The 14,467-nt window shown below is 41.2% G+C and overlaps 1 protein-coding gene across 4 annotated transcripts in view; it reads right to left on the bottom strand.

Moving 5' to 3' along the window:
* Positions 1–14,467, bottom strand: part of BBS9 (Bardet-Biedl syndrome 9) — a 704,556-nt gene that overhangs the window by 656,160 nt on the left and 33,929 nt on the right. For 3 of the 4 annotated variants that reach the window (XM_075315101.1, XM_075315104.1, XM_075315105.1), the window contains exon 2: positions 13,718–13,807. The exons of the other annotated variant lie outside the window; for it this stretch is intronic. The gene's annotated coding sequence lies outside the window, so the exon portion shown is untranslated. The remainder of the gene's footprint in view (positions 1–13,717; positions 13,808–14,467) is intronic. 4 annotated transcript variants of the gene reach the window in all.

Below are 14,467 nucleotides of genomic sequence, written 5' to 3'. Positions count from 1 at the left end.
GGAAGATAGCACAATGTGTGAGAGGATGGTGCCTCGCTACGGACATCTTGTTGGTGTGTGATGTCCAGAACCAATGTGTGGTTTTGTGATTAGTGTCACCTTCATCAGGGTGTGGAGTTGTCACAGCCGTAGAGGCTTTAAGGGCTTAGACTACAGCAATGTAAAAGGTTGGGCTTCTGGGCAAAAAGGTTTTTTTGTTTTTTTGAGGGGACAAATGTCCCAAAAATGCAACAACTACTATCGTGACCCCCACCACCATAGGAAACTGACAATTCAGATGTCTCCCACAACCCCATTGTCATCCCCCGGGGACTATATTCATTGTTCCTATTTTGTGACCCAGGTTTTAGTTTTCTCATATTCACTTATTAATTTAAGGACAGACGTGTTGCAGAAAATTGGGACCTGCATATAATTTACCCTAATTGGGCCCAAGGTGACCACCCCCCCCCTTAAAAGAAGGCACTCTGTGTAGTCTCCGAATCCTGACTGACAATTCCCAAAGCTAGTTGTTTGACTTGAGAATAAATCCAGACAGTTGTGTTCACATAAGCAAAATAGACGTGGGAAAAACCTTTAACCCTTTACCGCCACAAGCAGGTTGCACATATAGCCGGCGTCCTCACCCAAGAACTCGGTGGCAGACAGCACCCTCCAGAGTATTACTCTGGGATACTACATTCAGTTATTACAGTGACCCCTGCTTGTGTAAGAGCTGGGCAGCTGTTTCAGGACTCTATTAGAAAGACAGAGGACATAGTGTTAAGCTGCCCCCTCACTCCAAGCTCCTCATGCTGTATCTGAAAGACTCCAACAGGCTCAGACCCACCATCTTTCAGTATAAAGGCCGGACAAATATTAAGCTTTTCCCTCTTTACATTCCCCCATAATGCTCTCAAACTGTAATGGTCTAAATCCAGCTGCATGATTAACAGTGGATTGTAGAAAAGGGAGGAGAATATTTGGATGGGGAAGTGGGAGGGACCGTGAGCCAAGACCTGTCCCTGTGGGAGGGACCATGAGACAAGACATGTCCCTGTGGGAGAGACCGTGAGACAAGACTTGCCCCTGTTTTTCAAACTAGCAGATGAAGAAGTTCAGTTTGATATGACACATGACTGTCAGGCATTGGTGGAGGCAGAAACAGAGGACTTGACAAATATCACTGATGTACCACTCACTAACCCCTCTGCTGAGTATTTTATAGATGGTTCCAGAGCTTTGGACAATGATCAAGGACTGTTCATCACCGGGTATGCAGTAGTCCACAATGGTAAGGCAGTAAGAACCATTCCCTTCGAGCTACTCTGCGCAAGAGGTTTGAGTTGAAGGCATTCGCTGTAATGTGCAGTCTGGGAAAAGGTAAGAAGAGCAATGTATTTTCTGACTCACAATATGCTTTTGGGGTAGCACACGACTTTGGCGCCATTTGGCGAAGCCGTAATTTCCTGACCTCTGCTGGCAAACCCATAAAGAATGCGCAGGCGGTAGAGCAGCTACTGACAGCACTCACCCTTCCCCGAAGGGCAGCCATAGTCAAAGTATCGGCACACACACGGGAACAAACTCCCCTTGCAGTAGGGAATGCAGCAAGACTACCTCTGACAGACATACTGGCCATAACAGACATAGCCCTCTCAGGGAGCTTAGTGACCGATAGTGCGGGGTGCCCCCTTACAGCAAAGGAGGCTGGCACCGTACCGGCCCCAGTGGCTGTTGATCATGAACTATTGCAGGTCTTCCAGACCCAGGCCCCCTCAAACGAACAGAATGCGTGGGTCAAAGTGGGCGCTGTACGGTCAGAGTCAGGGGTATGGCAGGTAAACACCCGGATTTGCCTCCCACGCTGCCTGTTCCCCATGATGGCTGCCCTGGCACATTCTCCGGTGCAAAGGTGTGACGTGTGCGGTAGTGCTGCAAAACTGATGTGCCCCAGGGTTCCCGAATATGGCTGCAAAGTATGTCTTGTTTGTGCAAAACACAGCCCCGGTAGGCCTATTTGAGTTACGCAGAAATTCAGCACCAAAACCAGATTACTCATTTCAGAGACAGCAGGTGGACTACATACTGCTGCCTAAGGTGGGTACTTATGAATATGTCCTGGTATGTCTGAAGCTTAGACCGTGATGAAAGATAATACAAAGACCACAATTACCATCAAGAAAGTAATAAGTAAGGTGGTTTGCAGATATGGGTTTCCCAAAACTATAGAAAGTAACAGAGGTGCTTACTTCAATGGAGAATTAAATGAAACAGATCATGGCTGCTTTGGGAATAGAACAAGCTTTCCACGTTCCCTTTGACCCACAAAGTAGTGGGAAGGTGGAACGCTTTAACGGTACTCTTAAATTAAAGTGCATGGAGGAAACACACTTGTCCTGGGTAGATTGCTTGCCCACCACATTGCTTTCAGTGAGAACTGCCCGAAGAGGTATAAAGAAGCTGTCCCCATATGAATTAATGTTTGGTAGTATTCCTGAGACAGAATTATATTTCCTACAGCAATTGCAGGCCTCGTATGCTTTTCTCACTGAATATGTCGCTGAGTTGCACAAACATCTGACTGTTACTCATAACTGTGTTCTTTCCTCCATCCCAGACCCCATGTTTATAAGCGGCACACACACACCGGCACCAGGTGACTGGGTCGTGGTCAAGAGACACATAAAGAGACCATTGGAGCCTAGATCCAGGGAGCCATTCTAAGTGATGCTAACCACTGCCACTTCTGTCAAGATCCAAGGCAAAGATACAAAGATAACCACTCTGCCTTTTGGATTATGCTGATGGCAACTGTACCTCTTGTCCTATCAATGAGGCACTAAAAGAGGACTGTGATAACAAACTGATAAAGCATCACCAAGTTCTGTTCCAAGATATGGACTCTAAAGCACTAAGAACTGTTGGATATGCACTTCGAGCCCAATATCTTCTAATTCTACGCCATATCTTGCAGATCCCCTGACCCTATATGAGGACTATAAGTTACGCCTGTGATGCTCCCACTCTTAGGACTGGAAAAACTGTGAGAGTACTTCAATTACTCGTGATTATTTGTAATGATAGTTGTTTCCAGAAAAGTGACCATGGATGTTTTGAGCAATAGTGAACTGTGGTTTACACATTCTGTGTAGACTTGTGAACAACTTTACCAATTTAACTAACATTTTGAGTCTAAGACATCCTGAAGGAATGAGGTCTGTCTCAAAAACTGCTGAAATTTGTGTACCAAACCTTCGAAGCAAAGGACGTTTGACTGATATGTGTTGTGTTGGGAGAACCACTGACATAATACACTGCATAATGCCTAAGGATTTATATCTAGTATGTGGTCACCAGGCCTATAAATGACTTCCCCGGGGCGCAGAGGGGATCGACACCTCTGCACGCCTTATGCCGCTACCTTCATATTTCCTCATGGTGTTCTAGATATAAGTGCTTTACCTAAACATTCCCTATGTAACCGAGCTGCAGACAAATGTATCCGACAATTTGGTTCTCAGGTATCACTGGGTGGCTGATGGGCATTCTACAGATGGGAATGTTGATACTACTAGTGTATGTAGCTGCAAGAATTGGTATATTTGTTGTGACAGCATTATGTAAAGAGACTCGTAAGATCAAACATCACAGGCCGTCAGTTAACACATCTGCAAAACATCAAAGTGCTCCCTTGGTAAACATATATGATGAAGTTTACAAACAAGATATCTATCGGTGAACGGGGTTAGCCCTTCATGCTGTCACAGCATGGGGATATAGCTGATGGATAAATTGTCTGTAAATAATAAAAAGGGAGGAATTGTTATGGTTAATATTTTATATTAAGTTTGATTATCATTTAAGCAATTTATATATCTATATATCTTTGATAATTTTGTACTTTTATATTAGCTTCATAAGTGTTATTCATAAAAGCAATAACACAGGGTGTACTCTTTGTTATAAGGATGCTTTTGTCTCAAATGTCTTTGTTAATGAAGGTCCAGAAAACTGGACAGAACTAGATTTTTAGGAATGCAGCAGGATCCATAATTTACGATTTTGTTATTTTCAACTTTCATTCCATTTTTGGTCATGTACTAAGCCGTCCCCTTTTCTTTTGTGGTGTTAATAAACTACTGTCTGGGCATCTGAGATTCAGACAAAGCCTGGTACACGGACATTAACTGTGTGTTCGTGTGTTTGTCTCCGATGCATCGCTATTAATTGGACCAACACTGGCAGATCTGGAGATCACTTTGTATCTCACCCTAAATTAGCTCTCCCAAGAAAGTGGTTTCCACGACAATAATAATAGGAGTAAAAAATTGGGGTTTTATTCCCTTTTTATGTATATCAATAAAGGCGTGTTTTAAATATATAGTCTGTGATATGTTTGTAGGACAAGCCCTTTAAGAGGAGCCTGTCAGCAGATTGACTACTAAAACCAAAAACAGACAATCGGTAAACCCTTGTCATCTGCAAGTTCTTAGAGGGAAACAAGTTGGTGAGAAGGTGCACTGAATGGTTCAGCCATGGGCAAGGGTGCACCAAGCGCCTTTGAGGAAGACTCATACTGCTGACAAATTACCTTTAAACACCAAAAGCACTGATTCTATTACTAGAGGAGGTGGTAGTATGCTTGCTCTTGGGAAGAAAAGGGATAATGCTTTGAGTATTGGGGGAATGAAGGAACATTTACACGATTACTCATGGAACAATGCAAAAACAATGGCTTTGGTGCACTGTTGTGACTACCGGGCAATAAGGACTAACACCACGGTAATTATGCTAAGCCTCATGCTAAGAGAAAGCTTCTGTGACGTTGTGTTAGTGTAGGCAAGCAATGTAGACAGCACAAATACAGAAATGTCTTTGTAAGCATGCATGATATGTGACTACTCCTACAAGCAGCATTACAGTAATCTCCTTATGGCTGCTGAACGTGCCGGTCACTGGTGGGGCTCCAATCCTCTTTACTACAATTACCTTCTGCCTGACCAAGGCAGGGAGGAGGCAGAGACCAGCAAGAAAGGTGCACACTACTGGGTGATATTGGGAAACGGGTGGTATACATTAGTGATTACAAGCAACCGTCATAGCTAATAATGACACCAAAAAAGGTTACTACTCGACGTTTTACTGAATCATTTATTATCTTCAGCAATATAGTAAGACGAATACCGTGCCTTGAAAAATTATTCATACCCCATGAACTTTACCACATTTTTTTCATGTTATAACCACAAACCTAAATGTATTTTATTGGGATTTTTTGTGATATACCACCACTAAGTAGCAAGTATCTGTGAAGTGTAAAAGAAATGATACAAGGTTTCTAAAGTTAAAAAAAATTATACATCTGAAAATTGAGAGGTGCATTTGTATTCAGCCAGTCAATACTTAAAAGGACCCCCTTTTTCTGTAATTACTGCTCCAAGTCATTTGCGGTATGTATCTACAATCTTTGCACATCAAAAGGCTGAAATATTAGTCATTCTTCTTTACAAAGAAGCTCTAGCTCAGTGAGATTGGATGGAGACGTCTGTGATCAGCAGTTTTCAAGTCCTGTCAGAGATTCTCAATGGGATTTCGGTTTGGGCTGTGACTGGGTCATCCACGCACATAAATATGGTTTCATCTGAACCTTTCCATTGTGTCTCTGGCAGTATGTTTAATGTCGTAGTCACTAGAAGGTGAACCTATGTCCCATTCTCAAGTCATTTGCAGCCTTCAACGAGTTTTCCTCCAGGATTACCCTGTATTTAGCTTCATCCATCTTCCCATCAACTCTGACCAGCTTCCGTGCTTCCCTGTTCCTGCTGGAGAAAAGCATCTCCATAGCATGGTGCTTCCTCCACCATGTTTCATGATGGTGATGGTGTTTTCAAGGTGATGTGCAGTGTTAATTTCTCTACACATATGGCATTTAGCCCAAAAACAAATTAGGTATTATATGACCAGAGCACCTTATTCTACAAGCTAGCTGCCCTCAACATGACTTTACGCAAATGTGAAACTTAACTTATTATGGCTTACTTTCAAAAATGGCTTTCTTCTTGCCACTCCTCCATAAAGGCCAAATTTGCGGACTATACAATATATATTAGTTGTCCTGCAGAAATATTCTACCACCTAAACTGTGAATCTCTGCAGCTACTCCAGAGTGACCATGGACTTCTTGACTGCCTTGTCAGTTTACGTGGACGGCCAAGTCTAGATAGATTTGCAGTTGTGCCTTAATGCTTTCATTTGTGGATGATAGATTGAACAGTGCTCCGTGAGATGTACAGAGCTTTACTATTTTTTTTATTTTTTTTTATAACATAACCCTGCTCTACTCTTCACCACAACATTATCCCTGACCTGTCTGGTGTGCTCCTTGGTTTTCATACTGCTGTTTAATTCCTAATGTTCTCAAACAAAATAGTGAGGTCTTAACAGAACAGCTTTTGTTATACTGATAAGAAATTAAACATACAGTAGGTGGACTTAATTTACTAGGTGACTTCTGAAGACAGTTGGTCACTTAGGATGTTCTTTAGGGGTATCAGGCTACAGGGGGTTGAATATACAGCTCTAGCAAAAATTAAGAGACCACTGCAAAATTTTCAGTTTTTCTGATTTTTCCCTTTATAGGTACATATTTGAGTAAAATGTAAATTGTTCTTTTATTCTATAAACAACTCACAACGTCTCCAAATTTCCAAGCAATACATTTTGTATTTATTATCTGAAAATGAGAAATGGTGAAAATAACAAAAAAATGCATTGTTTTCAGACCTCAAATAATGCAAAGAAAACAAGTTCATAATCATTTTGAAACAACAATACTAATAATGTTTTAACTCAGGGAGAGTTCAGAAATCAATATTTTGTAGAATATCCATGATTTTTAATCACAGCTTTCATCCGTCTTGTCTGCTTTCCACCAGTCTGCCACACTCCTTTTGGGTGACCTTATGCCACTCCTGGCGCAAAAATGTAACCAGTTCTTCTTTGTTTGATGGCTTGTGACTATCCATCTTCCTCTTGATTACTTTAAAATCGTGATTACACACCTTACCAATATTTTTGCCCGGCTTCATCTTTGTTTGAATTGTTTATGTGGTCATTATACACAATTGCTTATTCTATTCTTTCTGCTCAGGCAATTCTCCCCAACACTGAGGACTGTTTTTTCCAGCAGGACAATGTGTCATGCCACACAGCTAGGTCAATTAATGTGTGGATGAAGGACCACCACATCAAAACCCTGTCATGGCCAGCCCAATCTCCAGACCTGAACCTCATTGAAAACCTCTGGAATGTAATCAAGAGGAAGATGTATAGTTACAAGCCATCAAACAAAGAACTGCTTACATTTTTGCGCCAGGAGTGGCAGAAGGTCACCCAAAAGCAGTGTGAAAGACTGGTGGAAAGCATGCCAAGACGCATGAAAGCTGGGATTAAAACTCATGGTTACTTATTCCACAAAATATTGATTTCTGAATCTTCCTGAGTTAAAACATTATTAGTATTGTTGCTTCTAAATGATTATGAACTTGTTTTCTTTGCATTATTTATTTGAGGTGTGAAAGCAATGCATTGTTTTGTTATTTTGACCATTTCTCATTTTCAGAAAATACATACAAAATTTACTGCTTGGAAATTCGGAGATGTTGTCAGTAGTTTATACAATAAAAAAACAATTTACATTTTACTCTAAAGTATACCTATAAAAAGAGAAAAATCAGAAAAACTGACAATTTTGCAGTGGTCTCTTAATTTTTGCCAGAGCTGTAAATGGATGTCACAATTTTCACAATTATATTTTTAAAATATTTACAAAACCACCTATCATTTCCTTTACACTTCACAAATACTTCCTACTTTGTGTTGGTATATAAAACATAAAATCCCATTAAAATACATTTACGTTTGTGGGTAGAGATGAGCGAATTCGTCAAAGTTCTGGTTTGGCAGGTTCAGCCGGACTTTAGATAAAGTTCAGTTTTGGACCTGGACTTGACCTAAACACCAATGGAAGTCACTAATTTGGCAATTCGGGTCTCTACTCACATGCGGCCAGCCATAAACAAATTACTTCCGGGGGCGGGTAGGTGGGTTTTTATTTTTTTTTTATTTGGTGCACACTACACGTGATCACGCTGTTGTTACCTCCAGTGTGACCCGATCAAACACTGCAAGAGGCTTGCACTGGGCTGAGCACCGAGCACAGCGATGCTAGTGTGAGTGGTTTGCATTCCTCAATCGCCAGAGCTCTGGTCCTGAACTCTGTATTTTTATTTAAAGTCTGTGTTTGGTACGGACACCAAACAGCGAATCTCGGGTTCACTTATCTCTATTTGTGTGTGTAAAGTAAAAACCTTTTGAAAAATTCACTGGGTATGTCAACTTTTTCAAGGCACTGTATATTTAATTAGAAAAATTCTGATTCATTACAGACGTGCAGTAGTACGATGCTCCTAATTAATTAGAGCACCATTCTAGTGGGCTTTTTTACTGCACCGTCATCCTTGTCATATGCTCACCTTCAGGCATCTTCATCTACTATTGCTCTGGTTTTGATTTGTGAGCTGCTGGCAGCTCCAGTGTTTGCTAGATCGCGCCGGAGGTTACAAATCAATGCTTCCCTATGAGATCATTGTTATGTCTCTCATAGAGATGCATTGGGAGCTTGTGATGTAACTTCTGACTTCTGGCCAGCCAGAAGTTACAGTCACAAGATGGCGCTGTGGGGATGGAGTGGCATCAGTAAAAGGTGAAGCAGCTGGAAGGTAAATATATGACAAGGGAGCAGGGCGTTTAGATTTAAAGCGCCCCTCTAGCGTTGGAACAGAAAACAATACACTGGAGAGGTGCTTTAAGAGTTACACACCATTTAATGAATTATGCGCATTTGGTCACTGGCGTGCGATTAGTTGGAAATATTATTTCAGTCAGCGACTGGAGTAACATTTGTGGCATAACTTACGGCACAACTTTTCATTAATTTGCCAGGAAGCTTTGCCCCAGCTGCTTCACTGCTGCACCCACTTCAATGGAGCTGGCCAAAAAAGTCAAAAGTCGCAACATTTTTATGCAGCTTACTCCAAGATCCTATCCCAATATGTAGTAGTCGTAATAATACTAATATTGACAAATACCTTCAATTAGAAATGTAGTCTAGTTCTCCTATATATACAGTATAAACCAGAATTACATACACTATCTAAAAAGACACATCTGCATGTTTTTCTCACTATCTGACATGAAATCAGAATAAACCTTTCCTGTTTTAGGTCAATTAGGAACCAAAATCATTTATAATTGCCAAACGCCAGAATAATGAGAGAGACAATGTTATAAGGCATGTCTATGACTTTCGGCAAAGTCAAAAGGTTTCATGCATGCCAAGCAATTTTCAATTTTTTTTTTTGTTTTTTCCTCCCCTTCTTCCGAGAGGCATAACATTTTTTTTCCATCAATTTTACCACATGAGGGCTTATTTTTTGCAGGACGAGTTATACTTTTGAATGAAGTCATTACTTTTACCATATAGTGTTCTGGAATATGGGAAAAATTTCCAAGTGCGGTGAAATTGCAAAAAGAGTACAAATGCACAATTGTTTTGGGGTCTTTTATTGACAGTGTTCACTCTATGGTAAAACTGATCTGTCAGTGTGATGCCGCAGGTCGGGATAAGTTTGAGGATACCAAACATGTATACTATTACTTTTATCTAAGGGGTTAAAAAGTTTGTCCAAAATCAGAGTAGTGCTTTTGTCACCATTTTCCGAGACCGGTAGCGTTCTCATTTTTCAGGATATGGGGTCAGTGATGGCTAATTTTTTTTGCGTCTCGAGCTGATGTTTTTAATTATTCCATTTTTGTGCGGATGTTACGTTTTGATCACCTGTTATTGCATTTTAAAAAAAAAATTGCAACAACCAAAAAACGTAATTTTGGCGTTTGGAATTTTTTCTAGCCACATCCTGTACCAATCAGATTAATTGATTTTATGTTTTGATAGCTTGGGTATTTCTGAACGCAGCGATATCAAATATGTGTATATTTTTTAATTTTTTAACGGTTTTATTTTTAATGTGGCGAATGGGGGGTGATTGAACTTTTAAGTTTTTATTTTTTTATATTTTTTAAAAACTTTTTTTATTGATATTAATAGTCCCCCTAAGGGTCTTTATCACTGCGTAGTCCAATCGTTTGCACCGTCGGCTCCCACAGGAAGTTCGTCATGGTAGTGTCAGCTGACCCCTGCTACCATGGCAAGTTATTGGCAGCCCACGATCATGTCACGAGGCAGCCGACGGCCATTTAAATAGCGGTGTCAGTATTTGACAGCGCGACCTAAGAGGTTAACAGGTGTGGGTGGATCTCCAATCCACCTGCGCCTGTTAGCCACACACCTCTGCTGTGCAGGGATTATCATGGGTTCCAAGGATGTACCAATACATCCTTGGTCGTAAAGGAGTTAAACAATATGGGACAGCCCATATGATAACATCATGTCTTTGAAAGCTTCTGACTGAATTATTGGCAACATCTGAGTTAATTAGAGACACACCTGTGGATGCATTTTAATTTCACACCTTAAACACACTGCTTCTTTGTGCAGCATCATGAGAAAGTCAAAATAAATCAGCCAAGATCTCAGGAAGAGAATTGTGGACTTGCACAAGTCCGCTTAATCTTTGGGTGCAATTTCCAGATACCTGAAGGTGCCTCATTCATCTATACAAACAATTATATGCAAGTACAAACAAGATGGGAATATCCAATCATCATACCACTCAGGAAGGAGACGGGTTCTGTGTACCAGAGATGAACGTTCTTTGGTGAGACATGTGCAGATCAACCCAAGAACAAAAGCAAAAGACCTTGTAAAGATGCTGCGGAAGCTGGTCAGATTGTGTCATTATCCACAGAGAAACGAGTATTGTATCAACATGGGCTGAAAGGCCACTCTGCGAGGAAGAAGCCATTACTCCAAAAGAAACATAAAAAAGCCAGATTAATGATTGCAAATCCACACAGGAACAAAGACCTTAATTTTTGGTCACATGTCCTGTGGTCTGACGAAACTAAAATTGAATTGTTTGGCCATAATGACCATAGTCACGTTTAGTGGAAAAAGGGAGGAGGTATGAAGCCTAAAGGTGGCTTTACACGCTACGAGATCGCTAAAGCGATCTCGTTGGGGTCACGGAATTTGTGACGCACATCCGGCCGCTTTAGCAATGTCATTGTGTGTGACACCTATAAGCGATTTTGAATCGTCGCAAAAACGTTCAAAATCGCTCATTGGTGACATGCCCCCCTTTTTCCAATTATCGTTGCTGCTGCAGTAACGATGTTGTTTGTCGTTCCTGCGGCAGCACACATCACTGTGTGTGACGCCGCTGGAACGACAAACATCTCCTTACCTGCGTCCACTGGAAAAGGAGGAAGGAAGGAGGTGGGCGGGTTGTTCCGGCCACTCATCTCCTCCCCTCCTTTTCTATTGGGCGGCGGTTCAGTGACGCTGCTGTGACCTCGCTGTGACGCTGAACGAACTGCCCCCTTAGAAAGGAGGCGGTTCGCCGGTAACAGCGACGTCGCAGACCAGGTATGTGTGTGTGACGCTGCCGTAGCGATAATGTTCGCTACAGCAGCGATCACCACATATCATGCCACCGACGGGGGCGGGTGCTATCGCACGCGACATCGCTAGCCGATGCTAGCGAGGTCGCAGCGTGTAAAGCCCACTTAAGAACACCACCTCAACTGTGAAACATGGGGGTGGCAGAATCATGTTGGGGGTTAAGCTGCAGGAGGGACTGGTGCACTTCACATAATAGACAGCATCATGAGGAGAGAAGATTATGTGGCAATACTGAAGCAACATCTCAAGACATCAGCCAGGAACGTAAAGCTTAAAGTGGCAAAGTGGCTCAAAGTGGCTTAAAGGGAACCTGTCAGGTCCAATATGCACCCAGAACCATGAGCAGTTCTGGGTGCATATTTTTAATCCCTGCTCAACTGTCACAGCATATACTAGCATAGATAAAGAGATCTTTAGAAAAAAAGTCTTTCTAAAGATCCTTCATAATATGCTAATGATTGAAGGCACTAGTTGCAGGGGCGTTATTTCCCCCAACTAGTCCTGGCACTTCCGGTCATGCACACTAAGAACCCTGGTGTATGCGTTCCAGCTTCAGAAAAGTCTGGTGCGCATGACCAGAAGTGCCGTAACTTCTGATCATGTGCACTGACCCTAAATCTGGCACCTGTGCAACGAACACAGGAAAGCGCGTCACCGCCGAGGACACCAGGCATTGAATAGCATGTCAGCATGCCCAGAGGGGCGTGCTAACATGCTAAGAGGGCAGACTAGTGGAGGAGATAACGCCCTTGTGACTAGTTCCTTCGCTGATTATCAGATCATGAAGGATCTTTAGAAACAGTTTTTCTAAAGATCTCTTTATGTATGCAAATATATGCTGAAACAGTTAGGCAGGGATTAGAAATATGTACCCATAACTACTTGTAGTTCTGAGTGCATATTGGACCTGAAAAGTTCCCTTTAAGGATATCAAAATCGATGTTTTGTAGTGGTCATCACAAAGCCCTGATCTCAACCCTATTGAAAATTTATGGGCAAAGCTGAAAAAGGCAGGTGTGAGCAAGGCGACCTACAAACATGGCTCAGTTACACCAGTTTTGTCAGGAGGAATGGGCCCAAATTCCTACCAACTATTGTGAGAAGCCTGTGGAAGGAGATCCAAAACGTTTCATCCAAGTCATAGAGTTTAAGGGAGATGGTACTAAATACTAATGAAATGTATGTAAACTTTTGACTTTGCAGAAAGTAAGAAAAATGCCTTAAAATATTCTCTCTCTCATTATTCTGGTGTTTGGCAAATATAAATAATTTTGGTTCCTAAATGACCTAAAATGGGAAATATTTATTTTGATTTCTTGTCAGATAGTGAGAAAAACCTGCAGATGTGTCTTTATAGATAGTGTACGTAAATTTCTGGTTTCAACTGCATATAGCCATGCCTCTTGCCTCGTGTGCATTGCAATGCATCCATGGCTACAATCACGAGCAGCTAACTAACGGTCACTATATGAGCAGACACATCCATGGATACCTAAGCTGCAATGGCCTGCACATGAGGTAATAGACATGGCTGTATCAAGAGAACTATACCACATTTCTAATTAGAGGTATTTGCTAATATTATTACACCTACTACATATTGGGATAGGCTATGGAGATGAGAATAACCCTTTACTGTTTGGAAGAGTTTTATGCCAGAATTCTGGCATAAACACTTTGAAGAATTTGTGTCATAGTGTCTTGGTGAACATGGCCTTAATGGTCGCAGTCTGATGTCAACAGGTTGCAGATGCATTATAGTGAATGTGCTACTATTAATTATTTATTAGGAAGTTCCCAGTATGTGAAGATTACTTCGCTTCTCAATGGTGGATTGAGATATCCTGGATTTCAGTATCGTTGCTAGTAACCAGATGTTAATGCTAAGATGCCAGCAGCCACACTTCAGCACACGACATTGGGCTCATATCAAGGGTAAAATATTTCATTTTCATCATGGAAGTCAAAGACCGATTTACCCCACTACATCGCCATACAGTAGTAACCCAGCTTAGCACGTGTTTAACACCTCCATTATAAATGCCAAGCATGACATGAAAAGATAAGTGGCTTCCATGGCGTACGACTTACCTCACTTCAGACAGCCGCCTTCCACGCAAAATTGTTTAGAAGGACAATATCACTCCTATCATTGTTCCATCACCATGTCCAGCAGATTATCTAGAAAAATTAGGACACGTATACTATATTGTGCCTATGTATTAGCCATAAACTATATTATGTCATATTAGTCCTATATTATGTTATGTTGTTATATCAGCTTTATACTATATTATGGCATGTCTGTATATTAGTCCTATACTATGTTATGCTGTTATATCAGCTTTATACTATATTATGGCATGTCTGTATATTAGTCCTATACTATGTTATGTTGTTATATCAGCGTTATACTATATTATGTCATGTCTGTATATGAGTTCTATAGTATATTATGTTGTTATATTAGCCTTGGTCTGTGTAGCAGGCCTGTAGGAAAAGTAACATCAGCGGTAGATGGTCAGTGACTATATATCAAAGTAATCCTGCCTTAGCAGCCCTTAGCCACAGCAGAGCTTTAATTTTTCAAGAGCCAAATGTAAAATGTGCATACACAGTATGACATTATCTATCGAGATATATATATATATATATATATATATATATATATATATATATATTATATATTGTGAGGTAGCACGGTCGGCTGTGCAGCAGAAGACACGGGATCCAGGCATTAAGGTTCACAGCACACGGTTTTAATGTCCAAACAAAAGTCCATAACACAATACATGTGCCTCTCCAGCAGAAAACTCAGGGAGTTCTGTTCACTCCCTCACA

The sequence above is a fragment of the Anomaloglossus baeobatrachus genome, chromosome 6 (genome assembly GCF_048569485.1).
Source record: "Anomaloglossus baeobatrachus isolate aAnoBae1 chromosome 6, aAnoBae1.hap1, whole genome shotgun sequence".
Taxonomy (NCBI): Eukaryota; Metazoa; Chordata; class Amphibia; order Anura; family Aromobatidae; genus Anomaloglossus; species Anomaloglossus baeobatrachus.
The sequence above is the reverse complement of the archived record's forward strand: the minus strand, read 5'-3'. Positions and strand labels throughout refer to the sequence as shown.